Genomic DNA, 24,870 nt, shown 5'->3' on the forward strand with positions numbered 1-24,870 from the left:
TTTTGAAATGGCTGTCAAACTCAGAAGCTGTTCCTGGTAATACATTTACTGGCAATACTTGCACCTCCTTGTTTTCAAAGCTATTAACCAAATGTTAACTATTACACAAGTTCCTTTGGGAAAAAAATGTGTCTGAAATGCATTTATTTTGTAATTCATTACATAAGGTTCTCACAAGTAATTAAACAGAACAGAAGAATATTTGGAAAAAGGACTATTTTTTACCAAAAAATTAAAAGTTTCAAAAAGTGCGCTTATCAAAAAAGCAAGCGATTTATTTTTAAGTAAAAATAATTAAGAGCATGACATATAATGAAATGCTTTAAGGTAGTGAAGGAGGGACACATTTGAAATTTGGGAGCATATCGAACACCAGTAGCAGTGGCCTATTTTCTTGTTTTCCTTGTTGTCATCATTAATAATTAGAGACAGTTAAGAATTGCCTTTCTGCATTTGAATTCCAGCTAACATCCTAAGGATCACCTGAGGACAGTGGTGCATTGCAGTCTTTTGCCAAAGTAAGCATAGGCAGTGGTTTATTATAAAAGTCAAAAACTTAGTTTATTAGTAAAAAAATGCAATTAGCTACACAGCAAAACAACCACAAAAAGCATTCCCAGACTAGTCCTTCTTTCTCGCCAATAATTAGCAGCACAAAGTAGTATCTACTTATGACTGATGGTTGCCTAGTATCCACATTCAAGTTTAAGGTCTTTGCAAGCCAGCCTTCTCCGTTATGAGCCACAATGCCTTGCATTCTGCTCAAAATGCCTCTTAGTTTTGCTAATGGACAAAAGTTGTCACAGTGTACATTTTCATATAGACAGAATATTTTCCTTAATGTAACCCTAAAATATCAATGATCACTGTTGGCTTCAATGGTAAAGATAGAGACATACGAGAAAGAAAGAGAAAAAATATAAAAGAAAAACAATTTCCCCAACTCCCCATTAAGTCACCTATTAAATAATAGTAGTCATCATATTGTATAGCATTTTACTGTACATCAATAATGCAGCCATCTGATTAATAGATTGCTAGTGCTATATTTGCCATGCACCTTAGATAAATTAAAGGACAAACAAGCAAACAAGACTGCCATCTTTGGCAATGTGCCTATTGAATATCTCCATGCTTATTGAATATTATTGAAAAAAGAGGACAGTGGCCATTGCTCAAAGGATTTGTTTCGGGAGGGACCAACCCAGTGACGCAGGAACCCTCCATCTCCATTCTTTAGAACAAAGCAAACAGTAAATGAAATGTTATTTGTCAAGGTTAATTTGCTCCACTTCCCTTCCATGTAGGTAAGAGTTAGATCTGGGACTACCACAACCTTATGTGGTGTCTAAACACAGGAGAGAAGCCTCTTTTCCGTGCCAGGGCACAGAGCGCAGCCACAGAGCATGACGAGCTGCAGGTTTACAGGGTGGATTTAGAAATCAGACTTCCTGAACTGAATCTCTATCCAGCTCCTGATGAAGCACAGAACCTCAGGAAGTTATTCAACCTCTTTGTGCTTCAGGGTCCTCAGCTGCAGTGCACATGTATGCAATCATAACTACTTCACAGGGTTATTGTGAAGATTACATGAGCTAGGGCATATACAAAAGCCTTCCACATGCAAAGAGCTCAAGAAATTTGGCTATTATTATTATTATTATTATTACCATTACTGGGCCTTCAATGCACATAGCCTACAGGTGAAATGTCATCTTACACAGGGGGCCCAGAGAGAACCAAGGCTGAGATGTATTCAGTGTGACAGTTGGGGGTCCCCCTCCCTTAAGTTTCTATATACATCCACTGATGGGAATCACTTGGAGAAAGAAGGGCCTGGCCCAAGGAGCCAGGAGCAGAAAAAGAATTAGAGGAAACAGTAATTCTAGGTAGAGATGGTGGTTATTATTTGAGACTATGCCAACGTAGCTGTTCTAGTGGAGTGGAAAAAATAAAAAGCCTCCTTTATTAACTTCTGTAGTAATTGAGAAACCAGGTAACAATACTGGGGATGCTCCTTGTCCTTGATGTGAACAGAACGCAGAGGTGGCACCAATGTATGAGATGAATCAGCAGAGATCGGCCCCTCAGCAGGTCAAGGCAGCTGAGTGCAGAGCAGTGCAGCACAGCTGTCAAAAGAGCAGCTGCCGGATCCAGGGTCAGCTAACAGTGAGGACAGCAGAGCCTCAGGGGGACCCGCGCCGAGGTGGTGGAAGGAGTCCAAACAGAACGGTCAAGTTGGTGGCACAGCCCCGAGTGGCAGAAATCCACACTGAGGAGGAGTGGCCAGGATGAGTGCAGGTACTTGTAGAACACCTTCTACGTGAGCCCCCAAACCCTCAGGAGAGAGGGTTCCGCTAGGGGCAGTCATAATTTGAGCATGAATGCTAATAGGCCTTCACTATGTTCTCCGGCTGGTCAACCCTGGGACCGCTGGCTTTCATTTATGTCCTGTTGGCCACCTTTCTCAAAAAAGCTTGTGTTCATTTTTTGTGGCAGCTGTATTAATTCAGAGTATGGAGTCTGGCTTCACAAATTGGAGTACAGATTTTTCTGGTGATAACTAAGGCACAAAACACAGGAGTGGGGGAGTTTCTTCCCTCTGAATCCCAGAAGCCCGGTCATAGTGATACCGTGGGTTCAGATGTGGCAGGTGAGCTGAAAACAAAGTTCTGTGTCCCTATTGGGACAGGAGAATGTTGGGGGTGGTGGAGGGGTGAGAAACACACTCAGTGGATTTCTCTTCCTATTTCTAACATTTTTCCTCAGGTACAATATAGTTAAAATGAATAACTTAAATTGCAGATGAAGAAGGGAATGTATCAGAAAATCATGACTATATCATATACGATTTTAAGTTTACAAACTTCGATGTGCAAGAAATATCATTTTTAGAAATTTTTTTAAACCCAAACAAAACTCAGACTCTGAGCCCCTCATGCCACCAGACTAAGTAGAAAACTCAGACTTGGTCCTTCTTGAAGTTCCCCATCCTCCTGCTCCTCACTCTGTCTCCTCTCCTTGGATTGAGCAAAGGTTAAGCATCTTCCAAGAGAAACAAGGCATTAGGGAGGCCCTTCTGGTCAAGACTCATCGGTCCCCACTGTCTACCTTGGAGACGTATGTGGTCCTTTCAGCATCTGCAGCTTCTCTGCTGCAGCAGTGCCACCCAGAGGTCAGGAAATCTTGGAAGAGGGTAGGAGCCTCCAGAGTGGGCATTGAGCCTTCTCAGGGGCCCCACTCGGACCTTCCCATGGCAACTGACCTCTCCAAAGAGTAGAGTTACAAAGCAAGACAGGGAGCTCCACTCTTAAAGCACGAAAGCCCCACTACTATTCCCCATGGCGGAAACAACATTTCTCCCTCCTCTGGCTGCCCTAGAAGTTTTAAAATAAAATATAAAATACATAAATAGAAAAAAACATATAGCATAAAGTATCCTGAATCCCAAAATCCCTGAGCCTAACTCCCTGCTTGAAGAGGAGTGAATGGTGGGGAATACATGGACAAAATCATAAATTAACATGTCAAAAAAGTATCCTCCCATGAGTAAAAAACTATGGTGACAATTTAGTTATTTATTTATCAAGCCCTCACTTAGAGCTTAGTATGAGCCAGCAACTGTTTTAAGCATTTTACAAATATTAACTTAGTCAATCCTCAGAACAGTCCTATATATTATCCTCTTTACAGTGAAGAAACAGGCACACTGATTAATGTGTCTGAGTTCACAAAGCAAACAGGTGGCAGAGTCAACGGTGAAAGCCAGTCCTTAGACCCTGCTTTCACCCACTGCTACGTGCTCCTTCTGGAAGGCAGAGATGGGCCTGAAGAGCATTACACTGCTTTGCTCCATTGCTGTTTTCTTCTCCTGTCCTCTTGCGCTGAGTCACCTATGCTCCCTCTATTTGATCCATGATGTGCTGGGCCAGGTTTCTGTTCCGAAATCTGGACCTTACACTGGGCTCATATCCTCTCATCTTGTTCCATCATGTGCTCTTTGCTCCATGCTCTGTTCTTATATTTTCATAGTTCTCCTTGACCCTTGAACTTTAGGAACAATTTGATTCTACTGGCTTCTGCCCTCAGAACCCTCTGACTTTTCCTCTTTGAAGACTCAAGAGTATATCCTCTTGACCAAGTTCCAACGCCAAATCTAAGTTCCAAATCTAACTTTGACATGAGGCCTCCTGGCCCATGACTCATGAACTTGCTTCAGCCTCCCTCAAGGAGGGATCAGTGCCAGGTAGAACTCTAGGACACATTCTGTGCCCCCTGAATTCATGGATAGCAAAAGCCTTTCAAAAATCACATTTTTTCGCAATATAGGTCATATTTGTATTTTTAAAATACTTAATACTTTGCAGGCCTTCATTTTTCAAACTTTTATTACAAAATAACATGATTCTGTTATAGGAAATTAGAAAATAAAGCACTAAGTGCATTGCCTAGTATATTTACATTAGAGGTTATTTCCACATTGTGCATATTTACGTATGAAACTTGTAATAACTCTTTGAGATAAATTGCTTAAGAAACTTAATTACTTTAGGCCAATGACTTTCAAGCATTTTTGACTGCAACCTACAGAAAGAAAAACAAATAATGGTGCAATCCAGAGCATATGTGCTGAAACCAAAGTTTCCTATAAAAAGACTTATTTTACCTATGTTCAATATGCTCTAATTTAATGTACATTATGTTATTCATCTTTTAAATAAACCCACTAATAAGTTATGTGTCAATTTGAAAAATAGTACAGTATGCTATTACTGGCTTATTTTTTGAAAAAAAAACCATCTTCACCTTACTCCTTGCGCGCGCGCGCGCGCGCGCGCGCGCACACACACACACACACACACTTCATGCACTGCACAGAGAATATATATCTCAAAAATATACACTAGGAACAGAACAATGTCTCTCAGAACCTCGCTGTTTTCACAGTTCTGATGACCATGAGGATAGCGCATGAGCACATGGATTTCCTGTCCCTCAGGTCTAAGGGATCAATTGATCAAATATGGACAGGCTTTGTGTAAGAGTCTATCCTAAAGCAAATAACGCTGGCAGAGTTTGTTTCTTCTGTCTGAATGAGGTAGTAGTGACTGTGGGACATATATTATTTGTCAAAGGAGTGTTAAGTGATACTTGAGGTTTAGAAGGGGAGGCATTTATATGCTGACAAGAAAACAAACTATAGGTTTTCTCTAAAGTATATTATTTTCTGGATTTAAGAATCATGTGGATTAAGAATATGGGATTTCTAACTAATAATTCACCTTACTGTACATTCTTTTCTATCTGTGTGATATAAAAATTAATAAATTACTTCATTAAGTCATCACAAGACTTTGGGGAAGGACCTGGGATGCCTGTAAGAAGGTTCCAATAATTTCCTTCACATAATTGCATCAAATTTTACTCTTGATAAGAGTAGTAACCTGTTATGCATTGAATGTTTGTGACCCCCCCACCCGCAAATTCATATGTTGAAATCCTAAACCCCAATGTGATAGTATTAGGAGGTAGGACTTTTGGGAGGTGATTATGTCAAGAGGATGGAGCCCTCATGAATGAGATTGGTGATATTATAAAAGAGACTCCAGAGACCTCTCTTGTAGCTTCTGCCATCTAAGGACACAGTGAGAAGATGGCCACCTAAAAAGTAGGAAGCGGTCCCTGACCAGATACCAAATCTGGCAGTGCCTTGATCTTGGACTTCCCAACCTCCAGAACTGAGAGAAATAAATGTTTATAGTTTAAGCCCCCAGTCTATGGTATTTTTGTTACAGCAGGCTGAACTGACTATGACAAAGGCCCTTTAAGACAACATTGTCAGCCTTCAGATTCAGCTCAGGATTTATTTCACCGCGTAAAAAGAGTTTCCATCTAAAAGAAACTCAGCTGGTAACAAGGACCAAAGAGCCAAGAGAACACTTCATCAGGATTACCTAGCTGCTCTTTAAAGAACCAGTCTAGAGGAGGCTAAGCACTCCAAGGACACAGGGCTAGCTGTTGTTGGAAAGAAGGAACAGTTCATTACTTTAAATACGTGGGACTTCATTCGGTATCTTTCCAACCCCAGAGTATAAAATAGTAAGACAAGGATAAAAGCCAAAAAATAAAAGGTACACAAAAAGTGGTGATGGAAAGGAGGCTGAGAGCAATGTTTTTCCTTCAGAAGGGAGAGTTAATATGAAATTGAAAAGAAAAGAGGAACTAAAAGGCTCCCCATCAAGTAAGTAACAATAAACAAATTCACCAGTTCTCTTAGGAGCAGATCGTTTCACAGTTATGGCATTTATAAATGTTTTAATTTCATCAAAACCCTAAGCCTGACATTGCCTAGCACATTACTTAAATTATTTATGGAATTCATTGCAGAGATACATAATCTGCCTTATCTGGAGTCAGTCACTCTTCTCTTTCAAACATTCATTCAAAACTCAGCCACAAGATAAAGGTCATTCCAATGGTCATCTGGAATTACGATAGTACTTACTAAATGAACAGGTTATTTTTGCACCTGATCACACAGACAAATCCAACTTGATTCACCCCTGCACCTCTCCAGGTGGGCATGGCTATAGAAAATCGCACACCTGTGCAGGCAGACACTGAACTAATAACCACAGTTTAAGGTGAGCCCTTAATGTGTCCAGAAAACCTGTTAAACTTTCCTACTCCATCTACTTTCCTACTCTGCTAGATGATAATCCACACCTTTCTTCTCCTGATACCTCACAGACCTTCTGTTCTATCCTCATTTCCTTTTTCTGAGATAAATGCCCAATGGCATAACTGCTGGTTCATATGGTAGTTTCATGTTTAATTTTTAGGAAACTGACAAACTGTTATCCAGAGTGGCTATAGCATTCTACATTTCCACCAGCAACGTATGCATGATCCAGTTTATCTGCACTCATGCCAGCATTTGGTGTTTTCACTCTGTTCTGTATTAGCCATTCTAATAGGTATATCTCACTGTAATTTTAATTTGCATTTCCCTAATGACTAATGATGTTGAAACCTTTCCACATGCTTACTTGTCTCCTATATATTAACTTGATTTTTGTATATTAACCTTGTATATGCTCTTCATTGAAATTTCTGTTATGTATTTTGCCTATTTTTCTGATTAGTTTGTTTGTTATTCTACTATTGAGTTTTAATAATTCTTTATATATTCTAGATACTACTTTTATTTCAGGTACATTGTGCACATTTTTTCCTGCTCAATAGTTTATCTTTTCATCCTCTTAACATTGTCTCTTACAGAGCAAAAATTTTTAATTTTGATGAGGTGCAATTTATCATTTTCATCTTATGAATTATGCCTTGCTATCAATTCTAAGAACTCTTTGCCTAGCCCTAGAACCCAAAGATTGTTCTCCTATTTTTTTCTAAAAGGCTTATATTACAGTTTTACATTTTGCATTTAAGTCCATAGTCCATTTTCAATTAATTTTTGTATAAATTTTATATCAAGGTTTAGGTCAAGGTTAATTTTTTTTGATGGCTCCAGAACCATTTGTTGAAACGGCTATCCTTTCTCCATGGAATTGCTTTTGTTCCTTTGTTAAAAATAAATAAGACATATTGGTGTGGGTCTATTTCTGTGTTCTCTACATTGATCTTTGTGTCTAACCCTCCACCAATATTACACTGTCTCAATTACTGTAACTACACAATAAGTCTTAAAATAAAATAGAGTGATTCCTCTCATTTTACTCTTCTTTTTCAAGATTGTTTTAGGTAATCCAATACCTTTGCCTTTCAATATGAATTTTAGAATAAGCTTATTTATGTCTATAAAAGAACCCTACTGGGATTGTGACAGAAATGGTGTTAAGCCTATAAATAAACCTGGGAATAATTCATAGCTTTATGATGTTGAATCTCCCAATCCATAAACACAATATGTTCTACATCTTTGATTTCTTTTATCAGAATTTTGTAATTTTCAGCAGAGAGATCTTTCGTATGTTTTGTTAAGTGTATACCTAACTATTTCACTTTATTTGAAGTGGTTGTAAATGGTTTTATGCTTTTAGTTTTGGTTTCCAATTGTTCAATATTACTATAGAGAAATGCAATAGATGTTTTGTGTGCTTTTCTTGTATTCTGTAATCTTGCTGAATACACCTTTTCGTTGTAAGAGTTTTATTTTTGTTTTTGATTTAGATTACTTGGCATTTTCTATATAAATTATCACATTATCTGCAAGTACCAGCAGTTTTATTTCTTCCTTTCTAATCTTCATGTCTTTTCCTCTGTTTCTTGCCTTATTGCAGTGGCTAGAAGTTCTAGTATTATACTGAATAACAGTGATGTCAATAAATTGATTTTATTATTCTATGCAAAAGCAAAAAGGATAAAAACAGCCAGAACATTTCTTAAATGCAAGAACAAGTTGTAAATATATGTTACAACAAATTTCAAAATTTGTTGAACATATTCATTTCTTACAATCCAGTAATTCTACTTCTAGGTATATACTCCAAAAAATCACTTGCACTTGTGCTCCTGGAGACATATACAAGAAATTTCATAGCAGCATCCCTCTTCATGACAAAATATTGGAAATAATATTCATCTGCAAGAGCATGTCAAATGTTAAATAAAGTGTGTATATTTGCACAATAGAATATTATACATTATTGACAAAGAGCTACATGAAACACTGTGAATAAACTTTTGAAATATAAAGGTGTTATAAAAGACAATATATAGGAGGATATAACTTTTGAAAAGGCAATTAGAGAAAAATTAAACAGCATATTGTTTCAATATGCATGCATGGGTGGCAAAACAAAGGAAACAATAAACAAGTAAATGATAAACACAACATTCAGAGTACTGAGGGATAGGTAAAGAGATGGAATTAAAGAGGTAAACAGGTAGACTCAAGAGTATTGGTAATATTCTCTTGCTTAAATTGGGTGGGAAGGACATAAATGTTAGTTTCATTATTCTTCTTAATAATTTAAACACTTTATTTTGTTCATAAAAAATATTTCATAATTTTAAAAAAAGATAAGAAATATGCATTCCAAAATCATGACAGTGACTGTTTCTCAGGAGAGGAAGAGAGAAACAGAACCAGAGGTAATGGTTTCAAAGCACTTTAGTCCTAATGATTTACTTCTTTAGCAAGAGGGGAAGAAAACATAACAAAATAAGAAAAATATTCAGAGATTTTCATCCTGAGACTATGCATAGGGGATATAGATTTTTGCTATATTATTGTTTGCAATTTTCCTTTTTTTTGGATTTTTTTCAAAATAAACTCTTGTATGCCCATCTCCTTTGTGCTGGGATTATAATGTCATAGATAAATAGACAGAGAGATAACTAAATAGGTAGATTAGGAGGCAGACAGCTAGATAATAAAATAAGAATGTGAAGTGTAACAATATAGATATTTGGCTTCATCCTCTGAGACACACTGAGAGCAGCAATGTGATGCATCACAAAACAGCACTTAAGCTCTTGGCTGAGTAAGATGACAGATAAACGCTTTCAGTTTAAACCATATCTTTGTATTGTGTAACATCTTAACACCACCTAAAGTACCATGGGATTATTTCTGACAACAAAATTAGCAGAAGGTGAGCAGTGAAATATATTTTATTAAATGGTAAGAAATATCAGTACTGAGATATTTACTAGAAATCAGTGACACTGTAATGCTTACCAAATGTAAGCATTTGATGACTATAAAAACATTTAAGGGCTATACCTGAAACACAAACCAACAAATAACTTGAAGTGCAATCGAAATCTGCAAAATTCGAAAAGATATCACTTGAATTCTCAGAGACATAGCAGTCAGAAAGTCTGCTTTCAAAAGCAGAAGAAAATGATTTGCCCGATGAAAAGATAAAATCTTCAACTAAACAACTACCTTGTATAACCCAGGAAGAGAACTAAAATTGATATGTCAAAGAACTTGGGAGAGTGAAATATGGAAATGATCAAAAACAGTAGAAGGAAAAATGTATGAGAAGATAAGAAAATTCAATATGAAAGCTGCGGGAAGATTCATTGAAAATGTCAAATACTTCAAGATGGTCATGCTGTTCCCCTGAAAAGACTTCTTCATCATCTGATAATTGAGGATTTATAAATACATGTGCAGCTTATAGAATGCCATTCAAATATATTGTCATTCCTGCTTGGATACTTGAGTATTTGGAGTCTAGCTAATTGAGATTAAAAGACTATTCCAGCAGTCCTAAAGCACACTTGGTCTCAAAGATTAACACAAGCTATAAACCCTGGGATGGCAGGGTCAGTGTCTGGTTCATCATTTTTTATTTCCCCAGCACTTATTATAGTATTTTGTTCATAATCGGTACTCAAAAACTGATGACAATAATAATAATACCAGCCCTGCTAGAGAAAATAGGTCTTTTCTACCATGTTAATAATCAAATATGCTCTAAAGTAAATTAAATATTTTTTGACAGTGAGATGATAGGAAACACCAGATTAACACCAGATATCACTACACTTTGAGAGAGCTGCCTACATATGGCTTTCTCTCATGTGGCACTCCAAATACTTGTTGTATTCAAGGAATGAAAACTTCATTGTCAGAGAGTCAGTACCAAATAATAAGAGAAGCTCCACACTAAGAGAATCAGATAACCCACCCTACCTCTTAGACTATTTAATTGTGAGGTCTTCAACAACCACTTTACCTCCCTGGCCCTCAGTTTCTCCAACCAGAAGATGAGGGTATAAAACTAGATTATTCACTACGATTTCTTTCAGCTGTTTCATATAGTCTCTGATGTGAATCCACAAAAAACAGTAAATATAACCTATGATATTCTTAGACTGCATTTTATTTAAAATAGCCTTCCTTCCCAAGTATGGTTAAAAAAAAAAAAAGCAGAACTACAATTTTCTGGAGGAGCCAGCGGGGCTTTCCTTACTAGGCAGCGATGTACCACAAACACCAGCAGAGCCATAGAACTCGGGAGAAGCAAAATTGCTCCCTCCCAAATTAGTGATCATGAAAAGGCCCATTAGGGAATAATGGGGTTCAGACATGCGGAACAGGATCGAGGCAGAACTGATGCTGGTGTAAACACACCTACTGCGCTGCCAGTCTTATAGGAGTAGTGCACATACAGTTATGTAAGTACCTGGTACTTGATAATGATAATAAATGACTATGTTATTGGATTATGTATTTACTACACTATACTGTTTATCATTATTGTAGAGGGCACTCTTTCTACTTATTAAAAAATAAAGTTTACTGTAAAACACTGTACTGTGTTACACCATCAGCATCCTCACACATCTCATGTTTACCACGTTTCTTGATTGCTTCATTTTCTCTTGTGCTTGATTTAATCTCATGTTATTTTGTTCATCATGGCCCTAAGTGTACAAAATCCACTGCTATCATTGCCAGTAAGAGGCAACGTCAAGTGATTGACCTGAAAACAAAATTAAAAGTGATTAAGGACTATGAAGGTGGAAAATCAGTGATGGTTATTGCTCAGCAGTCAGGCATGTCCCAGTCCTCTATAGCTATAATCTTGAAGAACAAAAACAAAGTGACAGAAGCTGTTAAAGGATCTGCTGCATTGAAGGCAATCAGACGAGCACAAATTTGAGAAGGGCCTATATCAGACATGGAGAAACATCTAATGATCTGGATTGAAGATTAGACACAGAAGCATATTCCTCTCAGCACCATGATGATCACGACTGAAGTAAAAAGTTTGTTTGTGATGCTGAAAGAAAAGGCTGGACCTGACTAAAGTGTTGAATTTACTGCTAGCTTTGGGTGGTTTAAATGGTTCAAACTTATTATTCATTATATAACATAAAAGTGATGAATCTGCGAGTGCTGATATGAAGGCAACTGAAGAATTTTTGGAAACTCTAGATAAGCTGATTGTATAGGAAAATTAGTTGCAAGAGCAAATATTCAATATGGATGAAAAATCCCTATTCTGGATAGGGATGCCTGAAAAGACTTTCATCCATAAGGAGACCAAGTCAATGCCAGGTTTCAAGGCTGTTAAGAACAGGATAACAGTCTTGCTTGGGAGCCATGTTGCAAGCTACAAATTGAAACCCTCCGTGATTTGGCACAGTAAGAATCCCAGGGCCTTCAAGCATATCAGTGAGCACACACTGCCAGTATACTCCAGGAGCAATAAGAAATCATGGATGACCCAACTCCTCTTCCAAGATGCCCTCCTAAATTGCAATGTCAGCAAAATGAAGAAGTACTGTTTGTAGAACAATATGCCTTTCAAGATTTTGCTTATTATTGATAATGCTCTTGTGCACATCCTCCTTTTCTTGGTGATCTTCATCCTAGTATCAATGTGGTGTTCTCCTTCCAAACACCACCTCTCTGATCCAACCTATACATTAAGGAGTTACCCTTTAAGGCTAACTGCCTAAGGAGGACCTTTGCCCATCTATTGCTACAACTGAGGAAGACAGTAGCAATTCTGGAAGGATTACAACATCTATGACTGCATCAAGAACTTTGCTTGGTCTTGAGGTGATGTACCTGGAGTGTATGAATGGCAACTGGAAGAAGGCATGCAAGAAGTTTGTCCATGACTTCAAATGATTTGCCAAGGATAAGGAGGTTTCAAAAATCCACAAGGCTGTGGCTGCGATGGCAAACTACTCTTACCTGGGTGTGGATGAACATGACATTGAGGAGCTCCTAGAGGTGGTTCCTGAGGAACTGACTAATGAGTTGTTGGAACTGGAACAGGAATGCATAGCTGAGAATGAGATCTTTTGTCATTTTTTTATTTCTGAAAAGAGTGACACATTCTCAACAAGAGCCTCAGGCAGATCCTTCGGTAGGTATTCCAGAAGAAGACATTGTTTTCATAGAATTACAGTTCTATGTGTGTTATTGCCCCTGAAGACCTTCCAGTGGGACAAGATGGAAGCCAGTGACATTCATGATCCTGACCCTGTGTAGGTCTAGCCAATGTGTGTGTTTCTGTCCTAGCTTTTAATAAAAAAAGTTTAAAAAGTGAAAAAAAAAATTACAAATAGAAAAATGCTTATAGAATAAGGATATACAGAAAGTATTTTTGTACAGCTATAAAATGTTTGTTTCAAAATAGTGTTATTCCAAAAGAGTCAAAATTTTTTAAAAATTTAAAAGCTTATAAAATTACAGTAAGCTAAGCTTAATTTATTGTTGAAGAATTTTTTATATAAATTTACTGTAACCTAAGTGTACAGTGTTTATAGTCTGCAGTAGTGTATAGTGATGTCTTAGGTCTTCACATTCATTCATCACTCACTGACTCACCCAGAACAAATTCCAGTCCTGCAAGCTCCATTCATGGCAAGTGCCTTATATAGGTGGACCTTTTTATCTTTTATTCTATATTTTTACTGCAACTTTCCTATGTTTAAATACACAAATACTTACCATTGTTTTAAATTACCTACAGTACTCAGTACAGTAAGATGCCATACAGGCTTGTAGCCTAGGAACAATAGGCTGTATCATAAGCTTACGTGAGTAGTGGGCTGTACCATCTAGGTCTGTGCAAGCTGTCTCTATGATGTTCCCACAAAGATTAAATTACCTATCGACATGTTTCTCAGAATGCATCCCCACTGTTAAGCGATGTATAACTGTACTGCATGCATTACAAACCCCAAATGAAAAAAAATCCTATATGATTTCTTGGCACAGAATTTACACCATGCAAAAAAAGAATCTTCTGGAATAAACAATCCATTTCTGTGAAATTCAAAGTCCTGTATTGCAAATAAAGACTCTCTAGAGCCGACTTATTTTTTGACTTTGATCTTAAACTTTTCCTCTTATATCTCTGATTAGGGCTTAATGAGTAAGCTAAGTTAATGAAGCGTGATGTCCCATTAAATACATCAACTGACAACAATTAATTCCTCAGAGCATGTTCTCTGTTGATTGATTATATTTTTCAGTGTAGTAAAATTTAAGTGATGTAAATCTCTTAGAAATAGGAGCTTCAAACTCTGATCAGGTGAGTATGGAGAATGTTCCAATACAGTTTAATTCAAAGAAAATGATTATTTTCTATCCATGAACTTTGTTTATCAGTTCAAAGAATGAGCCTGTGAACAAATTAATGAAAACTTCACAAAAACAAGTTATTAGTCAATGAAAAATTGTTGCCTGTCATTGAAAGCCTCAGGTAGGAGCTCCCAGATTGTATAGAACACTTCTCTGTAGTTATATTAGATCTAAGTACTTCATTGTACTATGTATAGATAAGAAGTAGCATGAAGATTAGAGGTTTAGAAAGCAAGCCCAGAAATGTATAGAAAATACAAGTACCTTTGGATTTAAAGAAATCCCCAAATCCCTTTATTCATTTTTGGTAATAGCCCAAGTTGTCCCAAAGCACCTAACTGTTACAGGAAGCCTGCAGATTTTCTCAGAAATCACCTCAGTAATAAATGGACTGTCACAGAATCTTCTTAAGTGATACTGATAGAAATAGTGCAGAACTTTTCAGGAGATTAAAATCCATTTAAATCACCTCAGTGAGTGAAATTAACCAATTTGGGAATATCCTAGTTGGAAAAGACCAAACACCTGTTTAAACATAAATAGCTCAATAATGAGAAATAAACAAATGACAAAAGACCTCAAAACTATCATTTGTAAAATAGAGGACTAACAATTAAGTTCTTGAACTCATCCTAAAAAAAGTGCTACATACCTCATTGCTGAGTATCACTACAGTCATCTTTGAAGTACTCCCCTTGGGAAGCTATGCACCAACACCAGCACCTAATTCACCCTTCAAAGCAATTTTGGAACTCTTTTTCTGGAATGGCCATCAGAGCTGTCATCATATTACCCTTGATGTCCTGAATGTCATCAAAATGTCTTCCTTTCAATACTTCCTTTATCTTTGGGTAAAGAAAGAAGTCATTGGGAGCCAGATCAGGTGAGTAGGGAGGATGTTCCAATACAGTTATTTGTTTACTGGCTAAAAACTTCCTCACAGACAGTGCCTTGTGAGCTGGTGCATTGTTGTGATGCAAGAGCCATGAATTGGCGAAAAGTTCAGGTCGTTTTCATCTAACTTTTTCATGCAGCCTTTTCAGTACTTCCAAATAGTAAACCTGATTAACCGTTTGTCCAGTTGGTACAAATTCATAATGAATAATCCCTCTGACATCAAAAAGTTAAGCAACATCATTTTCGCTTGTGATTTGGACTGACAGAACTTTTTTGGTCATGGAGAATTGGCTGACTTCCATTATGCACTTTGATACTTTGTTTCAGGATCATATTGGAACATCAATGTTTCATCACCAGTGGTAAAATGGCCCAAAACCTCATCTTGCCTCTCCAAAAGGTCTTGGCAAACTTCAACTCTCCTTTACTTTATTCCTCGGCGAGCTCCTTCGAGACCATTTTGGCACACACCTTTCTCATGCCAAGATTTTCAGTTAAGATCACCCTGTTTCTCTATCGATATTTACTTGGCCTGCTATGCTTCTCACAGTCAGCCAATGATTTTGACGCACAATTCAATGAATTTTTCCAATGTTTTCATCAGTTCTGCTCATTACTGGTTGCCCTGCCCTCTCTTCATCAGTGATATATTCTCCCCCCTTAGAAAAACGTTTAATCCATTTGTACACTGGGGATATGGCATTATCCCCATAAACTTGGACTAACATATCCCTGATTTCACTTTCACTCTTGCCAAGTTTAACAAGAAATTTAATGTTTGTTCATTGCTCTAATTTAATCTCATTCTTGTGACAGCACACAAGAATACACAATAACAATAATGAATGTCACTCAGCAAGACACTGCCACACATCCACATGAACACAGCTGTGAGACCCTGATATACCAAGGTTGTGAAACATTACTGAGCTGTTTGTACAGTGCTGCCCATGTAAGCACATGGTGGAAAGTTCACAAACTTAATTGCCAGACCTCATACACCTACAGGTAGAAGAGTCAGAATTTGTAAAGATCATTGAGGGAATTAGCAGTAGATAGAGGGAAAACAGTCAATGAATGATAATGAGAAAACTTCCTGGCATTTGGTCCACACTTTTTATGAAAGATGGAAGAATATCCATATATTCATTGACTGAACAGAGCAACACAGAGCCTAGTTTGTCCTTGGGACATGCACTTGTAGGGTCTTTCTGAGAACAAAATAAACTTTCTTGGTTTTTATATATTACTAAACAGTTGAGAGTCCTTTAAAAAAAAAATTGTGTGTTCAGTGAAGTAGATGTTAAATGTTTTCAAGCTAATCAAAGAGGCATCCTTGAATCCTGTTCATTTAACCAGTCAATGAATATAAGCATCATTTATTAACCGCAGTTGGCTATTGTCAATGGTAGATTTTTTGGTTGTTTGTTTTTATAGTGCCTAAACCAGGACATAAAAGCAAATGATGAGTGAAGGTCATTTTATATATTCAAGTAAATTATTCAACAAACTCATTAATTGAATCATGCCCTCCACATCCCATCCATAACCTTGAAGTTAGTATAAAAGTTTTTCACAACTACCCAAGTGAAAAATAATAAACTTATGGAGGTCAAAAACATACCTTGGCTCTTCTGTAGCTATGTGAGATACGATTGTTGAATCCTAACAGTAGATGAAAGCAAACTATTCCCAATTAAAGTAAGTAAAATTCACTGGCTAGCCTAGCCACTGAAATTCAGAGGCACCTGCTCTCTTCAAGGGCCTCAACTTGTTAGTGGATTTCTCTCATTATTCAAGATGCCTCCCATTGCATCTAGCTCACGTTGCATTGGCAATTTCTATCAGTGCCATAGAACTGGGCTGGCATGTGGCAGATGAGAAAAACATAAAACTGTGTGGCTCCTGTCCTACCTATAATACCTCCCCTTTGTTTCTTTCCCTCCTCACCCCCTAAGATTAGCTCCATCTGTTGGTATCTCTCTTCGATACTACCACCTCCTCATTTCAGAAAAGCAGAAAAAAGTTGACTAAACATTGGTTTAAACATAAAATATTTCCAGAAACTTTATTTAAAAATGAATTATTTTTCTGGTTGCAAAATAAAACTGTTATAGGCAAGTACCATGTTTCCCCAAAAATAAGACTGGGTCTTATATTAATTTTTGCTCCAAAAGATGCATTAGGGCTTATGTTCAGGGGATGTCATCCTGAAAAATTATGCTAGGGCTTATTTTCCGATTAGGTCTGATTTTCGGGGAAACACGGTAGGATAAAGCATCTATCGGTTTAGTATGTGCTTCATTATTGCCCAATGCTTGCTGCCACTTAAACATCCCACTGAAATGTAGCAGATTTTAGATACTGAAACAAATTACAAGCAAGTGAAATGCTATGTTAATTCTTCTTATTATAACTAGCTCCAGTGTTAGTATTCTCTGTCCAGTCCAATGTCCCCCAAAGTATGGACTAAAGACCATCTTAAACATGAGAATCACCTGGCGATAAGGGACAGATTACTAGAAACACCAATTCCTGGGCCCCTACCTACTGAATCAGAATGTCTTGAAAAGGACCATATTCAGTGTGTAAAAAGATTTCTTCTGGAAAATAATCTGCATTGTTAATAAACACCCCCAATGATCGTCCTGCACTAAAATCTGTGATATACTGTCAATCTGTGATATACTCTTACTCCTACCAAAAAAAAAAAAAAAACAACAACAACAACAAGAAAAGAAAACCCTTATCTCTGAATTGTCGCAGCAAATGAGGAAACTAAGGACATTCCAGAAAATTACAAATGTACAAAAGAGATTAATTGGATGAAGTCTGCTGAGTTCCTTCTACTCCACATTGTACCTTATAGTTGCCCTCTGGTACAGCACTCAACAATGTCTTGCACCATAATATAATTGATATACCTATTCCTCCTACTTTGCCAGTGTCTTACTTAATTTTGCTAGTGCCCAAAATGGAGTTAATTATAGGTACTGAAATGAAGAAATAAAAGAATGAATATTGTGTCTAGTAAAGTTATTCAGATATATGAATGACTTAGAGAAACACCAGCTCAAGTTTCCAGAAGAGCAATACATCATATTTCATTGCATCTAACATGCCATTGATTATAAGACATACCATTATTCTATATATTACCAAGAAAGAGAAACTCTGGAAGTACATATGACACCACCATTGATTGTGAGATACACCCCAATTACAAGGATGATAAAAATGTGAAAAAGGGTGTGTCTTAGAATCAATGAAATAGGGAACTTATTATATGGTATCCTGGTAGCTGCACTACCACAGAAAGTGGTTTTCATGACTGTATCATCCATTTATTCCCGATTCATCATATTACCATGTAAAGCGAGGAGCGTGCATTCTTCACTTGAGGAACCAATCTGAGAAATTCCACAGAAAGACACTTTTCCCAGTGAATGCTGTTCAAGCATATGTAACACACTGTAAGATGTGGGTCTCAGCAGCCTCTGACTCACTGATCACCCAAATAGATCATTTGTCTTTCCATCCAGCAGACATTTGTGTAGGCTCCAGAGCTCTGTAGTATGAGCCTTAAATTGTATTCAGTGTGTAAATGGGAGTAATAAAAATAAGTGGGGGGGCAGGGATTGAAGCAATCTATCTAAATGAATTTCAAGCCTAATTAGGTGACGAATTGTGCATTGGAACTTAGTTGTTGTACAGCACGTCATGTATGGTTAATTATGATTTATTTTAAAATTCTTCAGATTGCTTGGTTCTCCATCTTAAACTAGTTAAATCACTTTTTTTAAAAAAGCTTTAATTTTGAGAATGTTCTCTTTTAAAATCATTCTCTGTCCACTAAATTGCAGAAATTTAGAAGAATCATAAAATAGAACCCAATGTTGTGAAATAACAAGGTCAAAAATTTTCTGTTTAAAGCCTTCCCTGAAGGCTTACATGTGGCACAAAATTGAAGCAGTATATATGTGGGCCATATTTGCCAAACAAAAAGTACCACATGTTAATTATCAAGATTTCCACACAAAAGGAGCATTGTATGGGTAAAAGCTCTTACAGGCCTAAAGAGCATGGCAGTAAATAAACTTCTAATATAATCTCCCTAGTCAATTTTTGAGGCAAAGACAGTCCCAAAGTTTTTACTCAGCTGGCCCCACCAGAGATGGTATTATGGTATCAAGGAAATAAGAATCAGGTAATTAATCTTTTGGAAAGTTCACGTGAATTAGATCTAACAGACAGCACTTAGGACCTTGGTCTCATCTGCCTTCTTTTTTTAAAAAGCGGACCTCACTGGGAGAATTTACAGGTAGGGAGGACCCTCTAACATGAATATACTGAGAGGCTCCCTGCCTTTTAGATAAAGCCGGACTCTCTGCATTTAAGAAATTAAGTAGAGAATGTCAGAATCCTTTTCCCTCTATTCTCCTGCATTGTGAAATCCCTTGTACCAAACTTTTCCTTCTCTTTATCAGCCACTTTGTCATCCCCAACTAGTATTCTACATCCACAAAAGCAATGTGTAACCTTAAGCAGAACACTGCAAATTGAATTTTTATTTCAGTCTCAACCACTGACCCCATTCTGTGACCTCAGGCAAACTCAAACTTCTCTGAGCCTCACCTTTCTGATCTGTATAATGAGCATAACACCTATTTCAGAGAGTTATTACAGATATTAAAGATAATGCATGTGAATACCTAACTTTATGCCTAACATATACAGCAGGTCCTCGAATAACATTGTTTCATTTTAATGTTGATGAAATGCCACAGGAACTTAACTCTTGTTGTATCAATTAGCCTGTGGCAAATCTGGTTTCATTACACTTCCCCTAAAATCACAGCAGCTATCAACGACGTTAAGTGACAACTTACTGTAGACAGAACCTCATCCAACAAGTACTTAGTTAAGAACCTACTCTGTGTCATTCAAACTGGGTTGTATACAGGTGAGCTACAGATGGAAGAGTAAGTTAAACAGACTTGCTGCCTGCCTTTGTAGATCCTAATAAGGTCAAGATGTGGGACAATGAAACAATCATAATGAACCACATTAGTACTATATGGAATTACAGAGAGATTTGTGAGGCAATTAAGGCAGGAAAAATTACTAAAAGATATGTAAGAGTTATCCAGGCCAACTAGGGGGAAAGATTGTTCTAGGCAGAGAAAACAGTTGAGTGAAGGCAGTCTTTATTACAAAAAGTGAAAGAAGTTGCACTTATAAGGGATTGGCAACTTCAATACAATATGTGCAAAGGGTCCAAATAAGAAATAAAGATCTCTTAAGGAGTTTGGATTTTGTTGAAGAGCAATGGAAAACAAATAAAAGGCTTTTAAACCAAAGAGGGGCATGATGAGAATCAACAAATTCTAGAATGATGATTTTTGTTTAGTCTGAAAAAACTAAATTGCAATTAAGCAAGACAGAAGGAAAAGATTTCTGCTGGAAAAGAGTATGTTATTCCAGAAGGGAATGGATGGAGACATGGCCTGCATCCTCTGTAGGGACACTGAGACTAGATGAAGATACATGTGTGAAAATGATTGAGGATAGAATAAAAAGGCAGATTCATTTGGATGTACATAGGGGGGAAGCAGCTGGGAGGGGACAGAAAGGAGGTGATGAAAATGGAGAAGTCGGGGAGTCAGGCTTCAACTGGATGACTGCTAGGGTCTTTCCTTGGGAAACCAGAGAAGCAGACTGAGAGAGGGGAAGGAGGAGTTCAGTCTGAAATATTCTTAGCAATCCTAGAATTCTTAGAATGCCACTTAGGAGGCAGGTGAGTTCGCCATGAGGAGATAACCAACTGGCAGTTAGTTGGCACTTGGATATATATGTGTAGAGTTTAGGAGAGAGCGGACTGTGTCAACATTATTTTTTTTAATCTGTTTTATTCATTAACTCATGCTGCGTTTTTGCGTAAAATGATCTTTTGAACCTAATTGTTCAGCTCATACTTTCTCAGGTCAATGGGTTTCACAAAAACAGCAAAGCGCTGCTATCAGGGCCATGAGAAAAGCTCTAAGCGTTTGCTGGCTCTATTCCCAAAACACCTACAATTTTTCTCAAGAATGGTTCTCCTGGTCTCAGTATGCAAAGACAGCAAACTCATTTGGTGTGTAAAAGAAATGGATTTTGCTCCATGTGTGCACTATACATCTTCCATTTTCTCAAAACATTTCTATGTCTAGGTAAATCCCAAAAGGCTGCTACAGCAGATTACCTCAGCTAACACATGGCAGGCTTTCATGAGATGTGGTCTGGAGCGGGGGTAAAATGAAAAGTGGAGGTTTTCTGTGCTGTGAAGCTGAGGGAAGAAGCTGAGTTCTCTGTATTCTGCAAGAGAAAGAGTTCACAGCACAGCAAGCTTGAGGGAATATTCTGCAAAGAGCTCTTTCACAAATGGAACAGAACACAAAAGAGTGTGTGCTGATCAGCACACCACTGCAAACAGAAACTGGAGCGTTCCTCACCTGTTTGCCTGTTTCTAAAAAGCTCTGCTGGGCACTCTATAACCATGAACAATTCCTTTGACAATTGCATCAGGTTCTTAAGAAAAATGTTTTCCATAAATGTTCTAGTAACCGATTTTCCCCTTGATGCTTGCCCTGTCCTTTTGGCTTTCATCAGTGCATCACCTTTGGAATTCATTTTCGGAGTTTTGGTCTATGAGCAACACTTTATACTTAAAACCAGCTATAGTTCCCTTCTTTGAAAATGATAATGCTATGTTTCGGATGCTCATTAATGAAGGACAAAAAAGTACCCCAAATCCAAAATCACTTCATTTCTCTTCCCATTTACATCTGAATGTAGATTTTGCTTCATTCTTTAGGAGGATTCTATCACCCATGTTGGGAATTATTTCTTTCTTGTACAAGTCAAGGGTGTGTGGTTCATTGGCCACATTTGAAGTCTATTTATACACAATAATGAAGATTATCATTTCTCTGACAAACACTACTTTATCTTTTCTCTTCCTCCTCTATATTAAAATATGTTTTTGATGGACAATTTCCTCAGAGTTTGGATGTAGAGAATTCATAACTAGTCTTTACACCATAAACTCCAAATGGCACTTTGCTCACCTAGTGTGCCTTAATAATCACTGTGTCCTCCTTTTTGTAGAATACAAGTACAAGCATCCAATTTCAACTCATGCCAACTGCAGAGAATGGGAATTTAAAAATACAATCACAATGACACTTCAGCCACAATAATAATAATGTCAGCTACTACTTACTGAGGACGTCCTGCATACCAGAACTGTGCCCCGTGTTCTTTGCTAAGAGGTTAACATGCTTTAAATAAGTTGTAAATGCATAAAAATGTTACGAGATGGATATTTGTTTTAATTGCCTCCTTTCTACCCTATTGGTGAGGAAGGGATTTTGGCCCTATGGTTATGGGGATGGCTGAACACACAACACCCCAAATTTAGTAGATTAGATCTACAGCAGTGTATTAGTCACATATACTCACAGCCAGGAGTGGAGGATTCCACATGCTGTAGAGGGCCATATGGGGTTGCCTCAGGAACAGAGTGAACCAGAGATTATGGGCAGCGGCAGGCTTTGTAGTATCAAGAGGTTGGGATGCCCCCTGGTTTTCAGAGGAGGGTGTGATTGACTTGTTTGAATAATCCTGCAGTCTGGCAGGGAACTAAATCCATAACGATAAGCAGGAATGGAATTTGGTTCATTTGATAAGGTAGCATGCTTGAGTAGGGGACCTTATCTGTGGAAGTGGAATAGGAAGGGGGGCAGGAGGTTAAGACCTCTGAAACCCTTCCAATTTTACCAGATGTCAAGGCAACACTTAATTTTAAACCTTAATTTTAGGCCTCACATGATAATATTGTCTTTTCATTATCAGATGTGGAAACTGAAAGGTTCAGAGAGGTTTAATACTGTTCTTGCGTGACATGGGTGGCAAATGGTACAGCCAGGATATGGTCCTAGGTTTCTTGGTCTCCAAAGGTAAAGAACTATTTATTTCTTGTCTTAAATAAATATTTTGTGTTATGTTTTCAAGCTTGCTTGATCTTCTTTGTGAAATATAATAGAATACTCTGTTTAAAAATCTGATCATATTGACCTGACGTTAAAAAAAGATAAACATCTAAATGCGGCTTAGAAATTGTCATAGGCGGACCCAGGGTCCCCTAAAGATGTCTATATCCTAATCCCTGGATCCTGGGAATATGTTACCTTTCATGACAAAAGGGACTTTCACACGTGATTAAGTTAAGGATTTTAAAATGGGGAGATTGTCCTGGATTATTCAAGTAGGCCCAATGTAATCACAAAAGCATTCATACAAACAACAGAGGCAGGGAAAAAAGTCAGAGAAGGAAGGTGATGACAGAAGAAGAGGTCAGAGTCATGCAGTTTCTGGCTCAGAGCCAGGAGTCAAGGAAGTGGTCCGGCAGCCTCTAGAAGCTGGAAAAGCCAAAGCAACAGATTCTTCCCTAGAGCCTCCAGAAGGCACATCCCTGCCAACATTTTACTTTAGCCCTGGGAGACCCATTTCAGATTTTTGACCTCGACAACTATATAACAAATTCTTGTTGTTTTTAAGCCACAATGTTTGTGGTAATCTGTTACAGCAACCACAGGAAACTAATATAGCATGGTAATACCACTTGTTTCAGACTTGTTTTTATTCTCTTCCAACATCTGTAATTTCTTCCTAGGAGATTTTGATATTCACCAACATTAACCTCTGCTCCTATGGTCTCTCAAAGACCCTTTCAATGTCCATGTCTGCTCAGCTTCCCCAAATTCTATATCATCTCCAGCATCCCATTTCACATCATTACTGCCCCAATTTACCTTTTATTTTCTTCTCAAGGATTCTCATTCTCTTTTTACTTCTGCTTTCTGCCTCCTTTAATGTAAATTCAGGTCTTTCTGCCTTTGACTTTTATTCTACTAATTCCTTCATGTTCAATACTTCTCCTAGCCACCTCTAAGCTACTTCTTCCTCTCTGATCTGCTAAAACTCTTTTATTCAACTCACGACTTGGCTTAAATTTATGTAGAAAGAAGAAGGGCCAAGAATACCCAAGCAAATCTTGAAGAATGAAGTTGGGGACTTACATTGCTAGAAAGCAGGACTTATTATAAAACTATAATAATTAAGACAGTGTATTATTGATACAAGAATAGAAAAACTCAGTGAACAGATAGGAGAGGCCAGAACCAGACCCACACATACACATTGTACCAGCCTGCACTCACAACAGGATCTCTCACATTGTCTGTGCATGATATCTACAACGTCGGACAATCATGTATAAACACACGGTGGGAAGTTCACAAACTTAATTGTCAGACCTCGTAGGCCTTTTGTTCCCAAAGGGAGCTGGAGAGTCAGGGAAGGAGTACACTAACCAAGTCTCTTGATGCATTGGCATGGGTGGAAAAGTCAGAGCTTGCAAATATACCTGAAAAACATACCAAAAACAAAACAAAACAAAAAACCAAGCATATCCAGCTACAGACATGAAGAAGAAACTAGTGGAAGGTCTATCGCAAACTGTTGCCTTCAGGTACTGCCACTCCTATAGGTGCACTGCCAAGTACCTAGCGGTGGCCCAGGGCGGCTGTTGGTCAGCAAGAACCATAGTCAGGATGGAAAGCTAGACACGGAGATGAGAAGAATAAGGAAGTACTAGAAACTACCAGTGTCTCTGTGTCTGTCCATGGACATATCTAAGAAAACTTCCAAAGGATAATGGCCACTTCCTCATTTTCTCTTTGAAATTTTGTGCTAGTTCCTCTATTAGCCAATTCTAATGGAAAACCATTCAGAGAAGGAGGTTCTGGGAAATGTAGTTCTCAACGTAACCAAGTTAATACAGAACAGTTTAA

Source organism: Rhinolophus hipposideros, assembly GCF_964194185.1.
Source record: "Rhinolophus hipposideros genome assembly, chromosome: 19".
In the NCBI taxonomy this organism is placed as follows: Eukaryota; Metazoa; Chordata; class Mammalia; order Chiroptera; family Rhinolophidae; genus Rhinolophus; species Rhinolophus hipposideros.